This window comes from Myotis daubentonii, chromosome 5 (genome assembly GCF_963259705.1).
Source record: "Myotis daubentonii chromosome 5, mMyoDau2.1, whole genome shotgun sequence".
Taxonomy (NCBI): Eukaryota; Metazoa; Chordata; class Mammalia; order Chiroptera; family Vespertilionidae; genus Myotis; species Myotis daubentonii.
In genome coordinates, this window is record NC_081844.1 from 100,126,610 (window position 1) to 100,151,901 (window position 25,292).

Here is a 25,292-nt window from a genome sequence, read left to right on the forward strand (position 1 = left end):
ATGGCATTTTAAAAAATTTTGAAAGGAAATTTTCTTTTACAGGTTAAACCATTATCAATAAGGATTCTTAAAAAAATGTCTGACATCATAAACTATCATTATAAGCTCTTAGTTTTATCTAGAACATCCTTGTACTAGGAAAAATGTATTTCTTCCCTTCTTCGTGATTTCAGCTATTGTACATATTGTTTTTCATTTTAGTCACGATGTTCTGCTAATCAAAACTAGCAATATAATCTAGAGAGATCAGGGGAATTAATTAGGTACATCTCATTTGTACTCTGCTAACCTTATCTATGTCTTCCGCTTAGGGAAAAGAGCCCATCATTGACTGATAAACCAAGGAGATTCTATTTGCTTTATAGAAGGATCTACGAAAAGGCTGGCTACGGTTTATAAATCTTTTAGTCCCATCCTGACTTGGCAACACTTGAAGGTTGACCTTGAAATAGAAAGGATTGTACTCTGTGTGGAAATCAAATGGAGGTATTACCATTTTAGCTGATTTTATTCATATGCTTTATCTATTTTAACTAGAGAGAGAGAAAAAAATATATTGATTAAAACTACATGAAAGAAATGGCTTAGAGCAGTGATGGCGAACCTTTTGAGCTCGGCGTGTCAGCATTTTAAAAAACCCTAACTTAACTCTGGTGCCGTGTCACAAATAGAAATTTTTTTGATATTTGCAACCATAGTAAAACAAAGACTTATATTTCTGATATTTTATGTATTTAAATGCCATTTAACAAAGAAAAATCAACCAAAAAAATGAGTTTGCGTGCCACCACTGACACGCGTGTCATAGGTTCGCCATCACTGGCTTAGAGCCTCAAAGGATGCTTCAAGACTTTACCGCTTATTCTTAAATTTATTTATTTATTTTATTTTAAGAACTTACTACTTCTAATTGCAAATAATTTGAGTGAAGACATATTGGCGAATCTATCTACTTTCCAAATTTAACAAAATGGATCTAGTCAGAAAGAAAGTTTGAAACACAAATTCAGTTTATTAACTTTCATTTGAAGGGGAGTGATTGAAAAGGGAAAATGGCATTCTTTTTCTTTCTAGGGGTTCAGAAATACCCTATTAATAAAAGATTGCTCTTTCTAAATCAGATTAGAGAACTAGAAAGTCATGCTACAATAAATAGAAAGATGTCGCAGATGCTTCATGAATGCTTGAGATGACAATGAGAGCTGAGTGTAATATTTCTCCAGAAGTTTGAATAATTTGGTTTATTCATCTGGAATCTGATTGTATTACACTAACTGTACAGCACCCCCAATAAAGGAACTCATTTCTTTTTGAAAAAGTTTATCTTTATTGTTGAAAGTTTTACAGATGCCCCCCTTATCATCCCCACTGACCCCCTCCCACTGTCCTCCCCCTAGGCCTTTACCACACTATTGTCCGCTTATTTCTTGATTATTAAATGCCAGCTGACAAGTATCTGCATGCTACTTGTGTGATTTTTTTTGTTCTTTTAACCAAAATACATGTTAAATTTTATTTATGGGAATATTTATTTTAAGAAGTTGTAATATAAGTATTTATATAGTTTAAATGAATTAAAATTCTAGAAATAAAAAGATCAATTTTGGATAACGTCTATTTCAAGAAATCAGCACATAGGTCTTATATTTAATAAAAATGAACTGCATATTACCATTAACTATCCTAAAACACAGTTTAGTTTCTTTAAAATGGTTCTCAAATACTTCCCTTTAAAACAGTGTTTAGTAGTAAAACAGTGATGGTAATTACTTACTCATGAGTTCAAAACAATTCAGATATATTTTATAATTTAGGGCGAAAGAATTGGTATGTGCTACTGACCTTGTCCAGTTAAGATGCTTACAATCCTATATAATAATAGACAAACATGGTAATTAACCATAGCTCTGACACGCTTCCCATTGGCTAATCAGGGCAATATGCAAATTAACTGCCAACCAAGATGGTGGCCGGCAGCCAGGCAGCTGAAGCGAACAGGAGGCTTGCTTGCTCCAGTTATGGAGGAAGCCAAGGTCCCCCGACTGCCGCTGCCGTCCTCTGAGCTTGCACTCTAAGAAACAATGTAGCAATTATAGAACCTAAACAAACTCCAGAAACCTGCTTTCAGCCAGCCGGGCTTCAGCCAGCAGGATCGCAACAGTGTTTCAATTATAGAAGCCAAACAAACCCAGATCCCTGCTTTCAGCAGCCAAGGTCTCAGAGCTGCAGCCGAGCCTCAGAGCTAAAGCTGGCTCTCAGCTCCAGTGACAGCCATAGAAGGTAAATAAATCCCAGAATAAAAAAGAAAAAAGAAAAAAAGGAGAAGTTGGGAGCTTCAGTCACCCGCCAGCCTGAAAACGGCCCTCAGCCCCTCATCCAGATGGGCCAGGCACCCCAGTAGGAACCCCCACCCTGAAGCAACAAGATGGCGGCTAATTTGCATACTAAAGGCAGGCGGCAGTGGAAAAGGCTATCCATGGTCCGGGACCAGATCTGTGACCTGGCGGGCAGGGGGCAGTGCTTGAGGCTGTCCGCAGTCCCGGGACCCGGATCTGTGACCCTTCCCGGCGGGTGCGGCAGCTCGCACAGGGGCGGATCGGCTGCGGTTGGGCAGGGCAGGACGCCTGGCTTCCACCCAGCCCCAGTCACTCTGGGCAGGTGAGCAGTGCAGAGAGCCTCTGGACAGGGGAGGCAGGCCGGCGGAGGGCGGGCGGCCTGTACTCCCCACATGGCGGTGGTGACAGCTGTGAGCAGGCCAAGCAGAGCCTGCAGGCTGAGCTGAAGTAGCGCCTGCAGGCCATCAGTGCCCCGGAGTGGCTGTGCAAGATCCGCCTCCTGGCCCAGAAGGTGCAGGATCGCAGGGACAGCCACCGTGGCGGGCCAGACTGACGTCCTCCTGGCCGCACCATGGGGGTTTGCGGATCTGCAAAGCCAGAGGCCTCCGGTGAGCACATCCCCCCTGGCATGTGAACATCCCCCAGCACACTGTCACCCCCCCGCGCCTGCAACAGTTGCAAACCAAGGCGTGCACAAGTTACCCTCCCCCCCACCCGCCTCTCCACCGCACTTCCATCAACCTGGCATGCCTAACACTCCCACGGGATGTGCACACATCCCTTCTGATGCACTCACGTCCTTTGGAGAGTGTCTGGGTGTTATGGGTGCTGAGGGTGGGTGCCTGTGAGATGACAGTGAGAGGGCAGAGTGGTGATACCCTGTTCCCACGGAGGCCAGTGCAGCTACGAGATGACCTCTAGGGGTTTAATGCAGGTGCTGAGGCAGGAGCAGGTGCAGACAGACACACCTGGTGGGTGCGGGCAGCCCTTGCTGAGGTGCCTTTGGTCAGCGTTCAAGATCAAGAACCCAGAGGTGGAGAGGAATTCCGTCCTCTCAGTGAAACAGTGGGATAGTCAGGGCGACTGTAGAGGAGGAATGTGCACTTTGGGTGCCAGCACCCATGAGCGAAGGCTGCCCTGACTGAGCCTCGCTTGCTTGGGGCCTAGTGCACTCCTGCTTTTCCAAATTAATGAGAGAAAAACGTTGATTCTCCTGCTGCCCACGAAGGTGGAAAGTGAAGTGGGGAGACATGTGGGGAGTGAGCGAGGTTCCCTGTCTGGGGGTTCCAAATCTGCTGTTGGTTTCTTTCACCGCTGACTAGGGATATATAGGGTGTCCCCCCAAAATGTATACACACTTTGAATACCTACTAATTCCAATGGTTTTAAGCATAAGAAAGAAACAACAATGGAGCTGTTATCTGTTAAAAGTGTGGGCACAAACAGGTAGTTGGACATTCCCTGAGGGGTCTCAGATTGGAGAGGGTGAAGGCCAGACTGAGGGGTCCCTTCCCCCCCCCCCACGCCAGTGCACGAATTCCATGCACCGGGCTACTAGTTAAAATAATATTTAAAAAATAGTAGTATCTCTCTTTCTGGTGGCAGTGTCTGGATAAGACGTGCAGATATGGCACCTCGCCAGTGGAAGGAAAAGAAGAAAGACTAGGTGAGCAGTCTCGGACCTCAGAAGGCTGAAGGAAAAATGTATTTGGTGTCTGCCACACCTTTGCGTCCTTCACTGACGCTTCGGTCCAACTGATCTTTGTGGCAAGGAAACCATCTGCTGTGTGACTGATGGGATGAAAGTAAAGGCCGATGGAGATGAGTCCTCTCCATATGCTGCCATGATGTTGGTTGCTCAGGGTGTGCAAGGAGCTGGGCATCAGTATTCTCCTCATCAAACTCCAGCCACAGGAAGAAATCAAACCCTGGACCAGTGGTCCAGCCATCTCTCAGGGCCGTTGCACACTCGGAATGAAGATTGGACAGTTGGAGGTTGTTACCTATCCCCTCTGACAGGAAGGGGGTTTGCTGTGGTTGCCATCTGTGAACGGAACTCCTCAAATTATTGTTTTCTATTAATCAATGGCCATTGTATCAACTTAAAAAAGGAAAAAAATAAAAATTAAAAAAGTAATGTGACACATATTCAAGGTGAAATAGCAATTTGATAAAGTATTAGAATCAGTTTTTTATAATATCTGATTTCTGGAAATTGCCCAAACCATTATCTTTTTATAGTTATACAAAGTTCTGCAGGATCTCTGTATAATAAAATGGAAATAACTGTTATTCAAAACTTATTTTCAAATTTTACCATCTACAGCAGGTTTTAAGAGAACTGTTTTTTCACATCCTTTTTTGTCTGTTGTTCGTTCCTACCCTGCCCATAGCAATTACATGGTAGTGTTAAATTGAACACAGAGATATGGAAGCTCTGACAAGTTCACTTCATGTTTTTTTTGCTATAGTGGTAGCTTCTTAAATCAAATTTCCTACAGAATATAATAAAATTGTGAGTCTCATGTCCCCTTCTGAAATTGGGAATAACTTTGTTACTGGCCCTGAGAAATTTGTGCTCCACCTAGTAATGGATCAACTTTACCACTCCAGTGCGGGTATGAGCAACATTCCAATCTTTCGTTTGATTTTCCCAGAGACTGTTTTTGCATTGCCAAGCGTAGCAATGGCCCCAGAGCAGTGAATTTATACCTCCATAATGAGTATGGTTAGTCCACCGCTGCATGCCAAGTACATGTTCATATCATCTTTATGACCCACATAATATATCATGGAGCTACAGGCTGAAAGGAAACCAATTAACCTTTAATGAGATGAGGACACTGTAGGACAGTTGGCATTATGGAAGGTCTGCAATTCCCAGATGGAGACATTCACCTGGGCTCTATGCCACTATGGATCTGCAACCTATGTTTGGCACCAGCCTTTTTTTTTTTTTACAGTGTCTACCAAATCTGTCCACAAAATCAAAGCAAAGCCAAGTCAAAATGTTACCCAAGAGAAACGTACCCAGCTGGGTTGATATAGAGAATATGGAAGTAAGTGAAATTTCCAATATAGCTGTCCTCAGAATCTTCCCTAGTTAAAGGGAATTACACACTTTGTAAGCTCATCACAGATCATTCTGCCTTAAAGCACTTTAACCATGCAGGTATGAAATTAAAGGAACACTTTCAAACCAAACAGTGGCATTAATATGCTCACTCTCATCACAATGGAACATGACACGCTTTTTAATACCGTTTGATTCATATTAAATTTCAATTGAAGACAGAGGTTCAGTGAGTTGATCTAGACCCAGTTTCCAGGATTCACATGATTTCGGAAATTACAGATACAGGATTTGTTGTCTGACAAATGTGCAAAAGAATAATGCTCACAAAGTGTTTATTGTTCTATAAGCTTAGAGAGAAATCTCTTTGGAATTGTTTGACCTTCATTCTATCATATGAGTTGACAGTTATTCTAGAAAGGAAGTACAGAGCCTGTAAAACATCTTTCTCTTCATATTGATCTTTGCATTGAATCTGGACAAACATTTTTATCTGGTGGCACATTAATGTGGCAAACACTTAGGCATTTATCTGGGAAAGAGTGATGTTGTCACCCAGGCTTCTCCACAATCACCTGTTTGATTTTCTACACGTAAAATGATAGAAGTTCATTTCCTTCTTTTAGCTCAAAGTAGGCTCAAATAAATTATAATGAATCAACCTCCTTCCTTTTATTTATTACATTCAAGAACAATTCTCAGTGGTCTTTGTTTACAAACTGCATCCATGTGATATGATAACATTAAGAGAAGACCTTCAATTTTATAGACTGTTTAATCTATAAAATAATGATGTTACCTTACTACTAGTGATTCATATTTTTATAGCAAACATTCTTCTCTTATTAATGCTAGTATCTTCCCAGGGCTAGTTTTAATGTCATAGAACCACTACTTGTTTTTTCCTAAAACAGTCTGCTTTGCTGATTACCTGAAGTATTGGCCTCTCTGAAGTTTGTTTAGAAGAATGGAGAAGCATGACAGGACTGTTTGGGTAATAATGGAGCTCCACATGCTAACAATTTTAAACCATTTTGACAGTATCTTTAGTGGCAAGTGAGTTACGTGTAGGATGAAAGTATGATCCCAGGATCAAACACCTTTAGGTTTGTTATCAGTGGGGAGCCATTCCCTGTCCCCACCTATTGCTGGTGGAAGTGGCCTTCTTGTGATGTCATGAGAAAAAGAATATTCTGAGACTCGCAAGGAAACGAGTGGTATTTATTTGCATGGAACCAAACACGTGAGTTTCTTCTCCCTCCGTACTGCCATGGAAGTGTAGCTGTGTCCTTACAGAGACAGGTTTAAAGCTTGTTGCCCAAACTTTGCGTTCCATATTTGCACAGTTCAATCCAGCATCAGGCTAGCTTAGCTTGTGTTCCCAGCTACAGTCCATCAGTCCATTGTGTGTGGGGCTGACATGGCCACGGGCCATATAGCTTCTGGGAACACTGGCGAATGCAAGGAAGCAGGAACAAAACCAGAGGAACAAGCAAGCTAAATAAGAGAATTTCTTTGTCCGAGGGATTATGTATTTCTAAATTTTCACAGGCTTGCAGGAGCCCCACCCCTTCTGGCCAATGATCTCTGTTCCTGGTTCAACGGACAGGGACCTTCCCTATGTGACCCTGACTTGACTGTGCATGAGTCTGTCTCCCTTTTGTTGGAGCCCTTCCTCCAGTGATCTGCCGGAATGGTTCCTTGGGGAGTGTATAGTTGCAGCTTCCTGGTGAAACTGCCCAAATGACCATGCTTATAATGTCTGGACTCCCTTTTGCTCCTTTCCTATTATTAATAACTAGCTAATTACAAAAAATTACTAGAAGAATCTAGGAGAGAATCCCTCCACCCGCTATCACTAAATACACACACACTAATGCTTTTTGTTGTTTAATGGAAAATTGTCTACTAAAGCGATGGGGAAATTTACTGACTAAATATTTCTTAGGAATATGGACTATTAGAATTGCATGTAAAATGTTCTGAGCAACTACCTTGTTCAGTGGTTCCCAACTTTAAACATAAGCATCCCAGAAGGAGCTAGTTGAAAGTGATGTGATAGGGCTCACCTCAAGGTACTGTGATTTAGTGGACATGGGATAAGACTCAAGAGTCTGCTTTTTATTTATTTTTAATTAGGTACATTTTAAACATTTATCTTTATTATTGAAAGTATTACAGATGTCCCCTTTTCCCATCCCCCATTAACCCCATTCACTCCACTCCTGCCCCCTCCCCAGGCCTTCCCCCACTTTTGTTTGTCCACAGGCTTTGCATATATGCATAAAAGGTCATTGGTTAATCTTTTCCCACCCACCCACCCCGCCCCTCCTTTCTAAGATTCTACAGTCTGTTGCATGCTTCAATGTCTCTGGATTGTTTTTGTTCATCAGGTTATTTTGTTCACTAATTGTCTGAAGTATTAAATCTACTAAATCTACTATGAAAGCCATCTAATAACTTCTGAGTTTTAAATAATGTGTATTTTAGTTCTAGAAAAACCCTGGAAAACTACAGCCCATGGGCCAAGTACAGCCCATAATCTATATTTGTACGTTCAGTTTTACTGAAATGCAGTCACATTTCCTTGTTTATGTATTGTCTTTGGCTGCATTCACACTATAGCAGTGAAGTTAAGTACTTCACTGACAGAAAATCAAAGTAGTTACTAATTGGCCTTTTACCACCAAAGTTTGCTACTTCTGTTCTAGAATACCTGTTTGTTTTTCTATATAGATTTCCATTTTCTGTTGAAATTCTCCATCTCTTTATTCATTTTGTTCATCTTTCCTTCAGTCATTTTAACATTTCTATAATAGTTATTTTAAAGTCTTTGACCATTGTCAATTTTTTGGTCTGTTTCTACAATCTGATTAGCCTCTTGATTTATAGCCATATTTTCCTGACTCTTTCAAAAAAATTTTAATTGATGAGAGAGAGAGAGAGAGAGAGGAAATTTGTTGTTCCACTTATTTATGAATTCATTGGTTGACTCTTGTATGTGCTTTGACTAGGGATGGAACGGGCAACCTTGGCCTATCAAGATAACACTCTAACCAACTAAGCTACCTGGCCAGGGTCCTGACTCTTCTTAAGTCTCAACTTTTAAAAATTTATATTTCAGTCATTGTTTATAAAAGTACAATATAGACGGAAGTAAATATTACTTGCATCCAGAGAGGATTAGCCCTTTCCCTTACTAAGCAGATAGTCTAAAGGGCATGATTCAAGCAAATTGAATCGTGTTGGGCCTGAGATTCTTTTTTAAGGGACATAAGACCAGTATATGTGAAGGAGAGAGGCCTGAAACAGAAGAAACCATTCTTGTTCAACACCTTTATCTTGGACTTCTAGTCTCCAAAATTGTGAGAAAATAATTTTCTGTTGTTTTTTTTTTTAGCCACCCAGTTTCTGTTGCTTTACGACAACCCTAGCAACCTAATACAGATTAACTATGTCCAGCTGCACAGTTGTGCTCCATGATGTCAACTAGGGTTTCAATCACATGGGTTATCCTGGGCTGGCATGTCCAAGATGGCTCAGTGTGTTCGTTAAAGTGTCTCCCCTAGTGGCACTTTTTCTTTTAAGCACCATGAGGCTGTTGTACCACCCCTCTTCCTAAAGCCTTCCCTGGCTTTGGCTTTTGCAGTCTCTCTTCTCTGAAATATTGCCGTTCGGAGGTTTTGAGCTTAACGCTTTCAGCCCACCTCACAGAGCTCCAAAATCTGGCAAAGAGGGCTTTAGTATATTTCCCTTCCTTTAGAATAACTTGATGCCAAAGCACTATGAGACGGGGAGTTATTTCCCTGCGCCTTCTTGGCTAGCCTCCAGCCTTTTGCCTTGCCATAGCACTCAGCAAGTTTCCTGTTGGGGAAAACAGCTGCACATCTGGGGCTCTTCTACATCACAATCTGTCATGCCAGCCAGCATGACCGAAAGCTCTTCTGAGTTCCCTTCCCCCTAGTAAGAGTCCTTCTACCTCTAGCTAGATATCCTCAGTCTCAATAGTCCTCTCAGGGAATAAATCCTGACCTCAACTCACCCGGCACATTCTTTTCTCTCTCTAATCTAACTTATGGAGTCTTCCTTAGTTCCACAGCCCTACAATGTTCTCAGAAGGATAATTCATTCATTTCTTTCCATTGAACCGATTACATCTTTCTTGGAAGTAGAAATCCCCAAATTAAATATAATACTAACTGGTATCTATAAGAACCTAAGCAATATAAGCTCCAACTTATCTTTCTACCTTTCTCTATTACTGCTCCCCAGCTCACATGCTATGTTACAGCAAAATTGGATTTTTTTAGTGTTGTTGTTTTTTTAATAACACACCAAAATTTTCTGCTTCTGAGTCCCTTCTCCTGCTGGTTGAAGCAACCTGTGCCAGCTGGAATTCTGTATGTTCTCAACGTCTCACTTTAAATATCACTCTTTTATGCAGTCTTTTCTTAAATCTTCAATTGGAAATGATCTCTCCCTGCTTTAAAACACTTTCCAGATGCATTTTACCTTTCTTAAAATATGTAATATTGTCTTATCCTTTCTCTTTTTATAAGGAGTTAATAATTTTATTCCCCTCAATAGGCAGATTATAAATGCCTTGCAAGTCAGATGCAGGCAAGTTCTTACACATAAGTACTGTGCTTAATTCACTTTATAGGTTCTTAAATATCCTGCACATAAAAGGTTGAGATGCGGCAACTGATCACTTGACAAATCTCTATTCTCTCCTGACTGTCTCTGTCCTTGTGCTAGGCATAGAACAGCCACTTTAAAAATAGCTTTATTGAAGTATAAATGACTTACTGTATACTGTACGTATTTGATGTGTACCAGTTGACACATTTATATATATAAAAGCCTAAGCGACCATTATGACCAGACAACCCAACGACCAGATAACCGGCCAGTAGCTATGATGCACACTGACCACCAGGGGGCAGATGCTCAATGCAGGAGCTGCCCCCTGATGGTCAGTGTGCTCTCACAGTTAACCTCCGGTGGCTGGCCAACCTCCTGCAGTGCCCGACCCCTGCCCCCTCCCGGCCGGCTGGGTGGTCAGTGCACTCCCACAGTCAACCTCCTGTGGCCAGCCAACCTCCCATGATCCCTCCCCCCCACCCCATACCCCGGCCAGCTGACCCCCACTGGGACTGAGCAAGATGGCCCCAATGGGCCCCAATCACCAGCCAGTCTGAGGGACCTTACCCATGCATGAATTTGTGCACAGGTCTCTAGTTTTAACATAAAGTTACTCCCATGAAACCATATCCACAATCAACATAATGAATAAACCTATTATTGCAAAATTTTCTTATTGTGCTTTGTAATCTCTCCCTCCCACTGCCAAACCACACAACCACTGATCTATCCTCTGTTACTACTGATGAACCTGTGTTTTCATGAATTTTCTATAAACAACTAAAGGCCCAGTGCACAATGTTTGTGCTCTGGGGCGGAGGGGTCCCTCACAGTCTGGGACCCCTTGAGAGTCCTTAGCGCTGCCGTGGATGCAGGAGAGGCTTCCACCACCGCCCCTGCACTTGCTAGCCATGAGCCTGGCTTTTGGATGAGCGGCCCTCCCCGTGTGGAAGTGCACTGATCATCAGGGGGCAGCTCCTGTGTTGAGCATCTGCCCCCTGGTGGTCAGTGCATGTCATAGCGACCAGTCATTCTGCCATTAGGTCGATTTGCATATTAGGGTTTTATTATATAGGATCATATGGTGAGTACTCTTTTTTGGTTTGGATTATTTTGCTCAGCACAATTATTTTGAGATTCATACTTGTTGCATGTTGATGAATATTTGGATTGCTTTCATACTGTGATTATTACAAATAAAGCTATTATGAATATTCATGTACAAGTCTTTATATGGACATATGTTTGTTTGTTTTTTCCTTAGGTGAATACCTAGGAGTACAATGGCTGAATCATATGGTAGTTGTATGTTTAAGTATTTCAGGAGCTATAAAACTGTTTTCCAAAGTGATTTTACCCATTTATTTATTTATTATTTTTTAATCCTCACCTAAGGATATTTTTCCGTTGATTTTTAGAGAGAGTGAAAGAGAGAGGGAAAGAGAGAAACATCGAGGTGAGAGAAACACATCGATTGGTTGCCTCCTGCATGAATCTCAACCAGGGCCCAGTCCTGGGAGGAGCCTGCAACCAAGGTACATGCCCTTGTCCAGAATCGAACCCAGGACCCTCTGGTCCAAAGGCCAATGCTCCATCTACTGAGCCAAAGCAGCTAGGGTGATTGTACCCTTTTAAATTCCTTTTAACAGTTACAGGTTCCAGTTTCTCCTTATATATACTTGCCAACAGTTGCTATGGTTAATGTATTTTTTAATTTATTTAAAACACCTTAATAGATATGCAGTGGTATCTTATTGTGGTTTTAATTCAAGGTTTTCTAGTGACAAATAACATATGATTTTTTTGTGGGACTATTGGCCGTACATTCATTTTTTTAAAAAAAGTGTACACACATCATACAAACACAGAGTCACTATTGATTGAATTCTAACTAGTTACGTGACTCAATAATAGCCAGATTCTCTAATTTAGGGATATGTATTTATAATTCTGAAAGAAAATTAATCTCTTTTACTGAATATGTAAAGTGTTATCAAAGGCACTGTAGACAATCCTATTTGTTCGTAAGTCTTTGAAGCAAAGGAAGCTAATTTGCAGAGAGAGAACAAAATAATATTTAGATTAGAGGGAAGGAAAGATGAGAGCAACACAGAATATTTGGATTCACATATCTTTTTAAATTCCAGTTCCCATCATTTCTGAATGTCATCTACTTTCTTACCTCAGGTCTGAGGAAGCACAGTTTTCTTCTTGTTGATCTTACCTACCTCCAGGTTCCTTCTGTAATTAAGGCAACTGAAATTAAGACATGCTATTTAATTCATTAAATATTTCTGTAGTGTGGGCAATAGATTTTAAAGGTTGAATGATTATTTCAGAGCAATTGAAACATTTATTTTTAAGGTGCCATATTTAGCAAGTATATTTAGCAAGCATGTAATATACCATACTTCATTGTTTTCATTTATAGCTCATACTAACCTCTGTATAGAGTGTTTTCACAGGATTAATGGCTTGTTGGGGTTAATGACTTTCAGCTATGCCATGGACAATCAACTTTTCCCAGTTGGCCATTAATCCCCAGGAAATGCCTTGTACCTCAATCATTATGGTTTAATTAGTCATTAAGAATCTATTGGATAATTGCCACATTACAAGAATCAAGACATGGGCAAGTGGCTGCAAAGACCAGAAGAATCACAGCAATCACAAAAACAGAAAAAGGTAATTCATACATATGTGTGTGTGTGCACACATGTGTGCTCAGAAGATAATAATTAGAAAATGTTTCCATTTTACCTGATAATTTTCAATTACGGTGTTTGTATACTAACAAAATATTTTAATGAGAAATATGTGTTAATAGTTCTTGAAGAAGATACCAAGTTTCAAAGTTTACAAAGACTAATTGGCTAAAAATTTTCTTAAGTGTGATTTAATATTAGGATGTACAATTGGCAGAGTTCAAATTTAGATGTTCCATCAACCAGCTACCTTGTCTTAGTTAAGCCCTTTGTTTTGCATCTCAGTCCTCTCATCTATAAATTGGGAAAACTGTACTACAACGTAAAGTGTTCTGAGATTTTGTAAACTCTTTAATTATTGAAAAATATATTTAAGCTAAGAAAAATAAAAATGTCAGTCTTACACAAGAAATATGAATTGTTTTAGACTTTCATTGAATCCTATTTACATTATAAACTCAAATTGACAGTATAAAAATTATAGTTTCCACAAATCACCAATGCTAAGAATAGATTTTTCCCTATAATCCTACATATATTAAAATATAGTAAAACTAGAGGCCTGGTGCATGAAATTTGTGTACTGGGGGTGGGGGTAGTCCCTCAGCCGGGCCTGCACGCTTTCACAGTCTGGGAGTCCTCGGGGGATGTCTGACTGTGGGCTTGGGCCCGCTCTTCACGGGGAGTGGACCTAAGCTGGCAGTCAGACATCCTTAGTGCTGCCAATGAGGTGGGAGAGGCTCCCACTACTGATGCTGTGCTCACCAGTTGTGAGCCCGGCTCAGGGCTTCTGGATGAGCGGCAATCCTCCTGTGGGAGCACACTGACCACCAGCAGGCATCTCCTGCATTGAGCATCTGCCCCCTGGTGGTCAGTGCACGTCATAGCGACCAGTCATTCTGATGTTTGGTCAATTTGCATATTGGCCTTTTATTATATAGGATAATATTGTGAACAATTTTATATAATTTTAGCAATTTGTATAAAATAAGCAAATTCCTGGAAAGATACAAACTACCAAAGCTTTCTTAGGAATAAATCGATAACCAACATAAGTTCCATATCTACTACAGAAATTGAATTTATGGTAAAAGTATTTCCCACAAAACATTTAACAAAGAAATTATATTTATTTTGTGTAAGCTTTTCCAAAAATATATATCTAGATACATGCTTTTATAATCTCCTTCTTGAAAAGAATTTGTATGAGTTTCTCATTAGTTTGAATTTGGTAAATGAGATACTTCATTTTTGTCACTAAGGCTCTGAACTTGATAGAATTAGTTATGATTCCTTTCAGATTAAAAGTATTATTAAATAAAGAGAAATATCTAATACCAATGTTAATTAAGAAAAACTGTTCATGAACTTCAGGATACAAACTACTGACACATACAATATAAAGAGTGCACAAGGCCAAAACCGGTTTGGCTCGGTGGATAGAACGTCGGCCTGCAGATTGAAAGGTCCCAGGTTCGATTCCGGTTAAGGGCATGTACCTTGGTTGCAGGCACATCCCCAGTAGGAGGTGTGCAGGAGGCAGCTGGTCGATGTTTCTCTCTCATCGATGTTTCTAACTCTCTATCCCTCTCCCTTCCTCTCTGTTAAAAAATCAATAAAATATATTTTAAAAAAAAAAAAGAAAAAAGAGTGCACAAGAATTTAATAGTAAATTTTTAATAATATGACACTACAGAAAATTATACACGGACTATTTTTCTAAAAGACAATAAATTGTGAGGGCTAAATTAAAAAATGTTTAAGAATAAAATTCATTTTTAAATGTAGAAACTAACATAACTTAAAACTAATTCAATTAAAAAAACATTTTAAGTGCTCATTATCCGATATGCACTATGAGAGTTTATGCTTGGAAAAGATGAAGTCCATTAAATTTTAAAAAATGAGATTGCGTTTTTGTCCACATTTTCTGAATGGCCCAGTTCACCGCATTCTTATTCATTGAACAGCATTGCTTTTTGGTTGTGTATATTATACTTGAAAACATTTTGTGCTCATGAGACCATTTCTCTATACACGTCTGTAATGCTGATAATAATAATTGACAATCTCAGGACCAGAGAGAGGGCAATACATTGGAAGGTTTCTGTTAATTAGTTAGCATGGCCACTAGGGCAAAAGTGTATCTGAATGATAAGTTGTTTAAAACTCAAAGGAATACTGGTAAGAGTTCTACATTTATTATCCTAGAGAACAGTTGAGAAAACAGATCAGTCTAGTTGGAAATGTCTTCTATGATACCAGAAATATTTCCATAATACATGAGTCTCAATATCAAGACTTTAAAGGTCCTCCCACCCCCCAAAAAAAGGTTGGTATTTGGGGGCAAGAAGAGAGAGGTAGGAGATGACATACTCTCTTACTAACTCTGAGTATATCATGATGCTGACATTGTTTTTGGATTCTCTTACACTAAGAATGTGCTCATTCATTCCTTCATTCATTCAGACAATATATGAGGGTACACTATGTGACAGGATCTGCTTTAAATTCTGGGCTCTATGCCACTATAGAGCTGCAGCATTATTTGCAATAGCCAAGATATGGGAGCAAGCCAAGTACCCAATGATAGACCAGTGAGGAAAAAAGTTATGTTACATATATGCAAAGGAATATTATTCAGCCATAAAAAAGAATGACATCTTACCATTTGTGATGACATGGATGGAATTAGAAGATATTATGCTAAGTAAAATAAGTTAGTCTGAGAAAGACAAATACCATATGATTTCATTTATATGTGAAATCTAAAGAACAAAATAAATAAATACAATTGAAACAGACTCATAGATACAAAGAACAGAATGATGGTTGTCAGAGGGGAAGGAGGTTTTAGAACTGGGTGAAAAAAGTGAAGGGGTTAAGAAGTACAAATTGGCAGTTACAAAGTGGTCACAGGGATGCAAGAACAGCATACGGAACGTAGTCAGTGATATTGCCATAACTATGCATCGTGGCAGGTGGGTCCTGGGAATATTGGGGGGAACACTTTATCAAGTATATGATTGTCTAACCATACTATGCTGTACACCTGAAACTGATACAAAATACTATTGAACTTACACATAAATTTTTTAAAAAAGAGAGAGAAGATAGTGTCAGTGGAACCTACAAATGGCCTCTCCTATGGCTTCTGAGGCTTCCCCATGCAGAGAGAATGGAGGACACATATCCAGGTTCCTCCTTTTCTGCATCAGTGCTTTCCCATCAGTGCCTCCCACTGGCCAAAGGCAGATGGAGGCAGTTGGCAGAGGAGGCTGGGAAATGCAGGTTGCAGTGGTCCACCTCCTACCATAGGGAGGAGAACAGGGGAAAAGACTGGTTCTGGAGGCAAACAGACCTTCACCATAGAGCATCCTAGGTAATACTTCACCAATCATAAAGGAGATATAGCACTGCATCACATACCTTAATGGTAAATGTGATACAAATAAGCAAAGGATTTGAGCTTTCCATAATCAGACAGATCCCCGTCTGACAAAGCACAATTTTCGGGTAAAGTGCATCTTTTGGCACGTCTCTTAAATAAAGCATTTATATTTTCCGATTTTCTAAAAATAAAACTTACTAGCATTTTAATATTACTCAAATCTCTTCACATCAGAGTACTGAATATGCATCAAAGTAAAATTAGAAAGGAAAAAGCACATTTTCCCTATGTAGCAGTTCTCCACAAGATTTGTTGGAACGCCTGACCTGAAGTTTGATATTGGTACACATCTGTTTTTTTGGCAGAGATATACTAAGTAAAGCCTACTGCTAGTAACTTCTTTTCTCTAGTTTTTTGTTGTTGTTGTTGTTGTTGTTTTTGTTGTTGTTTTGTTTTTTTTGCTGATTTATTAAGAACAGGGTAAAACTTCTAAACATCTCTGAAAGTCCATTAGTTGATTTTGACTCCTAAAGGAAGTGCTAAATTTAATTAGTGAACAAAAAATCTGATCCCCAAAGCCAACATGAAGCTCTTCATGTATGATGGTGGTCTCAGTGTATTAAAGTGCTGCTGTTAATTAATTTGTAAAACACAGTGAAAAACACCTGCCCTAGCTATATCAGAGAGTTATTATGAGGGCAAACTGAAGGTTAGTTAAATGCTCTGAAAATGTATAATTAGGTACAAATGTGAAGTCATATGATCCATGTTAATTTAGTATCAATTGAGAAGTATTTAATATTTGACATTTCCCATAGCACACTTACAAGAAGTATGACTTAATAAATAATATTACTATGTTTTCCCACTGTGATCCATAGCATATGATACTTTGAAAAGAATGACTAGCCCTAGCCGGTTTGGCTCAGTGGATAGAGCGTTAGCCTGTGGACTGAAGGGTCCTGGATTTGATTCCAGTCAAGGGCACATGCTTGGGTTGTGGGCTTGATCTCCAGTTGGGGGGTGGGGTGCGTGTAGGAGGCAGCCAAGCAATGATTCTCTCTCATCATTGATGTTTTTCTCTCTCTCTCTCTCTCTCTCTCTCTCTCTCTCTCTCTCTCTCTCTCTCTCTCTCCCCCTCTCCCTTCCTCTCTGAAATCAATAAAAACTTTTTTATTTTTAAATGAATGACTAATGGAATTTACCAGTAGTGGAAATCAAGGCACTATGGATGACTGTAGTCCATGTAGTAAATAAACAAATGCCTAAGTAAATGATGCTCTACACAACTAAAAGTTTGTAGCCCAGGAACAGCTGCAATTTTAAAGAAATAAACTCTTAAAGGAATAGCTAAACAAGACACGCTGCATCTTAATTGTCTCTTGCTCAAAGGGAGTTTTACTCCTACACATAATGAATGAGAGCATTCCCTGGGTCAGATTGATTCCATCACTAAAATGACAGACAGCTCAGGTTACATAAAAATTCATTGACATCCTGCATCTTTAACCAAATTCAGTCAACTGCCTCCTTAACTACCTTTGCACAGACTTTCTAATCCTCCATGGAGGCTTAAAGCATACTTTTGTATAGGCAAGGCCAACTAAGATTAAAGCTAAAAGAAGGAACCAGATTTTTTTATTCTACAAGATAGCGTTAGGAAAGCATCTTTCAACCTCTCCCTTAATCTCATTGTAAAGGGAGTCAGGATGCAACTGAGGGAGAGTGGAAGTGGAGACTATGGGTGTCATCTCAAGTGCCCGTAAGACTGTCGTTCTCAGTGTAGGTTTTGCTTACTAGTGGAGTGTTGATGATTTGCTAATTATTCCTTAACAAATAATTATTTACCTATGGTGTGCTAGCCCTGTGCTGCAATTTTGTGCTTCTTTTGGAGACAATTTTTGTTTTTTATTCTCTGCTCATTAAAATTCTAGAGGCCAGAGATGCTTCAGGCCAGTTACCCACCCACTCCCCACTCCAACAAAGAATTACCGAACGTGAAATGTCAATAGTGCTGAGGTTAAGTGCTAGCCACAGTGCTAGGTGCTAGGTCACAATCATGAGCAAAAGTAGACATTAAAGCTTCCTGCATGGCATTTACAATTCATTTTGGGAAAACAATTCTTATTCAAATGATATTGCAGGATGTATTTAAAAATATAAATTGTGATTATTGTTTTAAAAGGGCAGTAGATCACCTTCAGAGAGCCTAGACAGCAAAGGGATTTGACCTTAACAAAAGCAGTTATAGTTATTTCTAAAGAAATGACTAATGGATAAAGTATCAGAATTTTTTAGTAATTTGCTTCTTTTCTATATTTATGGATTCATTATTTTAATGTCATTATTGCTCACCTGTCTTTTGAAATATTTTATTTGGTTAGGGTAATAAGGTTGTATATAATCAAAACTTATTGCTTATTATATCTTTGCTATGGCTTGTAGCTGTCTGGATTTTTGCTGTATAAAAGGACCTGTATGTATGTAGGTATGTATATGTATGTGTGCATATATAAATATAGAAATACTTAATGAATATATATATGTAATATGTAATATATAAATATATCAATTTTATGTCTATTATAAATATATTAATATGCACATATAAGTATATTTATTTATTAAAACATAACTATAAATATACAAATATATATTTACTCATACATTTATATAAATATATATTTTATAAGATTAAATTTATATATATTTATTTATATATATATGAATTGATTTGCTCCAGCAGTTTTCAAGATCTTGTTTTTGTTGTTATTCTTTTCTCATACGGAAGTACAGGTCAAAAAACATGATCTTTTGAAGATGCTGTCTTAATTGTGGACAAAACCAATTCTTTCGTGACATTCTCTTAGCTTCTAGCTTTTATTATACCACAATTTCTTCTTTCTTGTAATCCCAAGTTCATTCTTTTCCTGTCTTCCTTTCTGGTTGTATTTCTGCTTCTTGCTCTGATACATACTCAATATATATACAAAGTTCAGCTGTCAACAACTTTACTCTCTGGTTCATATAGAGATTACCTATCTCTAAGGTTCATATAAATCACCTCCTTTTTTGGGGTACTGGAAACACATAGGCACTAATAGAATCTGCTTAAATATGTAAATATTAAAGTACCTAAATATTTAAATAACTAAATATTTAATATTCAAATCTATTACTATACAAATAACCTTGGATACTGAAGCAATTCAAACTGAACCTGTTCACATATTCTTAGTTGGTTATCATCAAAATCTACATCTCCAATCTTCATCACCTTGACCTTCAGGATCTTTGTAGTGTCTCAAAACCTTTAAAAATAAAAAGCTTTTCCCTTACTCTCAGGTGGAGTTCTCTTTATCAATTAGATTCTCCTACAGTCATTCACCAATGCTACCACCTCAAACCAATAGTTGGTATTCTCTCTCTCACTTCTACAGTGGTGATCTTATTATTTCACATCTTACCAAAAGCATCATTTTCCTAATTGGTAACCCTTGTCTATGTACATCACTTCACCCTTCCTCCCATAATTTATTCCACACAGCGTTGACAAAGTAATTCAATATTCCACAGGTATTATGTCAAATACAATAATTTCTCCTTCAAAAGTCCCTCAATAAATTCTCTTTGCCATTATCACAAGGTTCACATTTTTAAAATTCTTTGTTCTAGTATGCTCTCATAAAAATCTTCCCCTTAAAGTCATCTTAAAAACATTCTTCTTTAAATAACCTTGCATATTTCTTTTCAGGGAATCCTAAAATACTTTTCAGAATACAGTGACTTTATTATTTTCTTCTTTCTCAATATTTATTATGTCATGGATATAATATTTGAGACTTTATTAAACTAATTTATACTGTTAATTGTTTTATTCTGTTCAACTCATTTCTCTCAAATTAGATTGTAAGGTTCTACAGATAGGATGTAGACCTTAAACTTCGTTAAACTTTTTAAAAACACACTTTCTCTTCAGCACCTAGTCAATGCCCAAGTCTAGTGAGCAAAGAGAATATTTGAGGGTTATGTCAATGGTGATTATCATTGTTACAGTAAGAAAAAATATTGCTCACTGTCATAATAATACGGAGATAATAAAACAATAATTTTAAAATACAGAAACATTTTTAGTTCTAAATTAATTTAATGAATATTTAAAAATATCATAGAAGGCAATCTTTACTCAATAGTCTTTTAGAATTATCTCAATTAGCATGATCTGTTAGGTTTCCTCTGTTCTTTATGTAAATAGACTTTAGGATGAAGCAGTTTTGAATATAACTACACATTTATTTCACTTCCTCATAGAAAACAAATCCATGAAATACTTAAATAAAAAACAAGTAGCTTTCAGTAAGTGTTTGCATAATTTGCTCTCTATACTTTCTTCTTTCTTTAAATCCCCAAACACAGAATTGAGATATTCAATAATTTTCATCATAACCCTATAACCTATATATAATTCTGTCAATAACACTTATATCCATTCCCCAGAAAGCCCCTGAATACACAGAAATAGAAAATTAAACTAATTGGTCTAAACCAGGGATACAAACCCCTACAAATGCCAAAGCACTCATTATGAGGCTAACTCTACTACTTCCTTGCTAGGGATGTAAAGGTGTGTTCCCTATCCTGAACATGCTAGACTTAGTTTACATGGCATGGACACAAGCAATAGTTACAGCGTGAGTAGGATACAAAATCACCTGGGCTGGTTGATGAGCGTGCTGTGGGGAAGGAGCTGACGACTGGTTTTCCTTTTCCTAGAACTCTTCTCTTTGACAACCAACAGCACCTGAACATTACCTGCTAGACTATTCCACCCATGCAATTTTTCATGTTGACTCACAGAAATGAATAATGACATTGCTCACCGTCCCATTGATTGGAAAAAATCAGTATGATAGTGAAAATACTGATGACTCCAAGGATAGGGTAAACCAAAATATCTCTAAATGTCAAGTAATCCATAGTATGATTCCTAAACATAAAATTGTTTTAAAACTAAATTAATAACTTTTTGAAGGAACTTTTAAATAGATGGACTAAGCAGCGCTCACCAATCGGTGGTCTGCGGACCACTGGTGATCCTTGAGGTCTGAAAGGTTGGCGACCACTGGACTAAAGCATCTTTCTGAAATTAAAGCTACATCAACAATGGTGAAATCTACGTATCATTAAGTATTGCTATATCATACATCAAGCTATATTTGTGGCAAAAACTTAAGCATGATCCAAAATGATTGTGTACTTATGACAACATTATTTGTGTCAGCAGCTATGAATGCCTCATTACAGTATTTGGATATACCAAATACAAAACCTAGGAAGGATTTCAAACAAAAAGAAACCTAACAGATCATGCTAACTCAATTGTCCTTTGATAGTTCTATAATAGTAAATTATGTTTTTACTCTGTAATATAAGTTTTGGTAAATCAAATCTCTATTCATTCAGAATCTTCATTATCTCTTTATAGAGAATTCTAATAGATGCTACTGTGCACTTAATGCTGTTTAACTAAAGATAAATAGTAAGCTTCATGAAGACATTAGTGTCTAGCAATAGTGATAATGATAGGTAATATAGGTATCATTAAATAGCTAAATAATTTTTAGTACTTATCATGAGCTTAGTCCTTTCTTCATCTACTATTATTTTATTATCATTTATGATTACTTCATTTCTTCACTTATTGTCAAGTTACTTTTATGTGTACTGGCAGGAACTGCAGCAAAGTTAAGCCTTATCTTGGCTCTGTGTCTGCAAGCCGCCTCATTCCTCTAAAACAAATCTGTTCCCAGAAACTGTGAGAACGTCAAGCATAAAAACTTGGTGATCTTCATCCTGTTTTTACTAGAACAGCACCTGGCACCTGACAGGCTAATGTTTGAGGAACTATCAAATATGCGTGCTAGAAATTTGAAATAAAAGTTGACAACCAAGATCCTGTGGTGGAAAAATTAATTTACAAAATTTAATTTGCTGGTCAATCCATGTGGTTTCTTCTAACCAAATGCTGTTCCAAATATAAAAATAAGTAATTATTTTAGATGTATATTTTTCACGATTTTGTGAATGGTTAGTGATTATGACACACATGTGTTTGAGCATACTTATAAAAGATTTTGTTAGAAGAGGGGCATGCAGAAAGATCTACTGGTAGCTACCAAAATGTTCATCCTAAATTTTTTTTCAAATATATTTTTATTGATTTTAGAGAGGAAGGGAGAGGGAGAGAGAGATAGAAACATCAATGATGACAGAGAATCATTGATTGGCTGCCTCCTGCATGCCCCACACTAGGGGAATTTGCCTGAAACCGGGGCATTTATCTCAACCGGGAATTGAACCATGACCTCCTGGTTCTTAGGTAGACACTCAACCACTGAGCCACACTGGCTGGGCCTAAATTGTTTATGACAGAGGATAATTTAAAAAAAGTCAAATACAGAAAATTGGTTTGATAAAATCATGCTTAAATATGAAGATAGAAAAGCATTGCCCAAAGGAATAGTTAATAGCATGAAAAATGAACAGTATGTCAAGTAAGAAAGTTATGACAAGATTTTATGCATACTAGGACCTTGTCTTTGAAAAATAAAAAGTAGGTATATGTCAAACAGTATAGAAGAACCAAAATCCAGTGGTACCTGGACTCATAGTTACAGAGAACAGACTACAGGGCTGGGTGAAAAAAATGAAGGGATTGAGATGTACAGATTGGTAGTTAAAATAGTCAAGGGGATGTAAAGTATAGCATAGGGGATATAGGCAGTAATATTGTAATAATTATGTATGGTGCCAGACGGGTACTGGAAATATCAGTGGTACACTTTTTAAAGTGTATGATTTTCTAACCACTACGCTATACACCTGAAAATAATACCAAATAATATTAAATATAAATTTTTATTGAAAAAATAAAAAAGCAAAATAATTAAAAAGGGGAAATATGGTAAATGGAAGTTTTCTATGACTAAGGAAAGTGCACATTATTTTTATGTTAACCTTTTTCTCTTTAGTGTATTCTGTAACAATCCTATAATAAGCATGTGTTAAATTTAAGTGTTACTTTTTAACTGAAAAAAATGATCCTTGATATAATGAAAAAGGCTAATTTATATGTAATTACATATTTCACCAAAAATTGTCTGTACACACCTTTCATATATATATATATTTTTTTTTTTTTGGCAAAATGACTTTCTAATTTTCTTGCTCATTTTATCCTTTATCATCTCTAAACTAAATTTTAAGATAGATATGAGATTTTCTGAAGTTGAGTTCTTCACGAAAACAATGTAAAATTCAATCTGAAAATCAAATAAGTTTTACAAAGTATTTTACTGTGTGCCCAATATGCTTTAGACACAAGAACAGCCAGAGGAGTAAGACACAGTTCTCTGCTAAAGGCTCACAGTTAAGAAGGAATAAAACAAGTGCACTTAAATGTTTGCCAGAAAGACAAGAAAAGGGTCATCGGAAAGATATGGTTTTCAATGTGACATTCTTAGGAATTTCTAAATGTTTGCCCAAATAATCTTAACATGCAAAAGAGAACAATGAAACACACAAAACATTACGAACCTAATAGCATAAGATTATATTACAATGACACCTCCAACCTATTTCTCTTAGGATAATGATAAATAAATAAAACACACTGCATTCTGTTTGTTAGTTTAATGCTTTCCGTAGCTCCACTTCCTTTAAAACCACACGCGTGGCTATTAATGGATTATTCTCATCCAGTGCTATATCAATTATGGGAGCAAACAGGAGAAAGGCAGGATGTAAATCAATCCTTTTTCGAACACAGAGGACAAGGGGATGAACCAATACACATCCTCTAAAGTCTTAGCAGTAAAATAATTTCTGCTTTTAGGAAGGATAGTTGAAGAAAAAAACAGCAGCTTCTTTAACATTGATTTGTCTTTGCTTTGGTTTTCTTTTTGATAAGATACTCTGATGTTTTTGATTAGTATAATTTTAATAACAAGTGGAAAATGTGAGAATATAATGGTCATTTATCCACAAAATTATCCACAAAATTAACAATAACTGTTCATATAATCTAAACTTGAATAATTTATCCAACTTATTATAATTTTGCTGTATCACCTTCAAAATATATTATTCTTAGTAACTTCAATAAATGTTTTAGTGCAAGTAGCTGAGAAGACAAACCAAAATTAGAAAATTTAAATGTTTTCCTTAAAAAATTAACCAGTTTTTTTAAGATACAATGAAAATTTATCAGAGGTCAAAGAATATTAATGACTACTTATTTTTCCCCAACACTGTCCTATTTATCCCTATATTTATATAGAGCAAGTTCCAGTCCCTAGTTGTATAATTGGAAATTATCCAGTTGGACAAAGACCAGCGTTAGCTCACTGTTGTGTTCATCACCTAGAGCACTGTTGGCCTCCAGTCAATGTTAAATATTAATAACAATAAAAGCTTCCGTAAGCAATGCCAGACTAAGCCCAGGAGAATCTGAGCAATCATTCACTCCAACACCAACAACTTCACCCTCATCAGAAAAGATCCTCCACAGGAAAAGTAGGTAGAATTCCTTGTCTTGCTCAGACCCACTCCCTTTGGAGTTAGCTGGACTGCATCGGTTTGTGGTGAATCAACAATAGGGTCTAAAATTCCTCCTGGAAATAAATTGAAACTATGTAAAACAGGACCTCACAAAGTGATTTAATTTAATAACTGCTGTTGGTTCGATTTTGGAAACAAAAGTGGATTCTAATTTGGGCTTCCAATGTTACCCTGGCCTCTTAAATTTGCACCATTCCCTCCATCACTCTCAGATCAGCAAAGGGACACAGATTAATATTCATTATACGAAAACTTAACAAGAACAAGAACAAAAACAACAACAATAACACAAAACAGATCCCACAAAGAGCTGCATTTCCAGCCTGGCTTATATCCTATGTTCTAGGGTTGTCTTCTAACAACATATGGGGAAGTATGAAGTGTTCCCAAACAACCTTGGCAAAACCGTAACTGTCAAATCTCTAGCAGAATATTGAGAGCTGTATTTGGCAACCATTAAATAAATGAGTAGGTTTTGGCAGGATCAACAATTTCATGCTCTTTTCCTTTACAATAGAACAAAA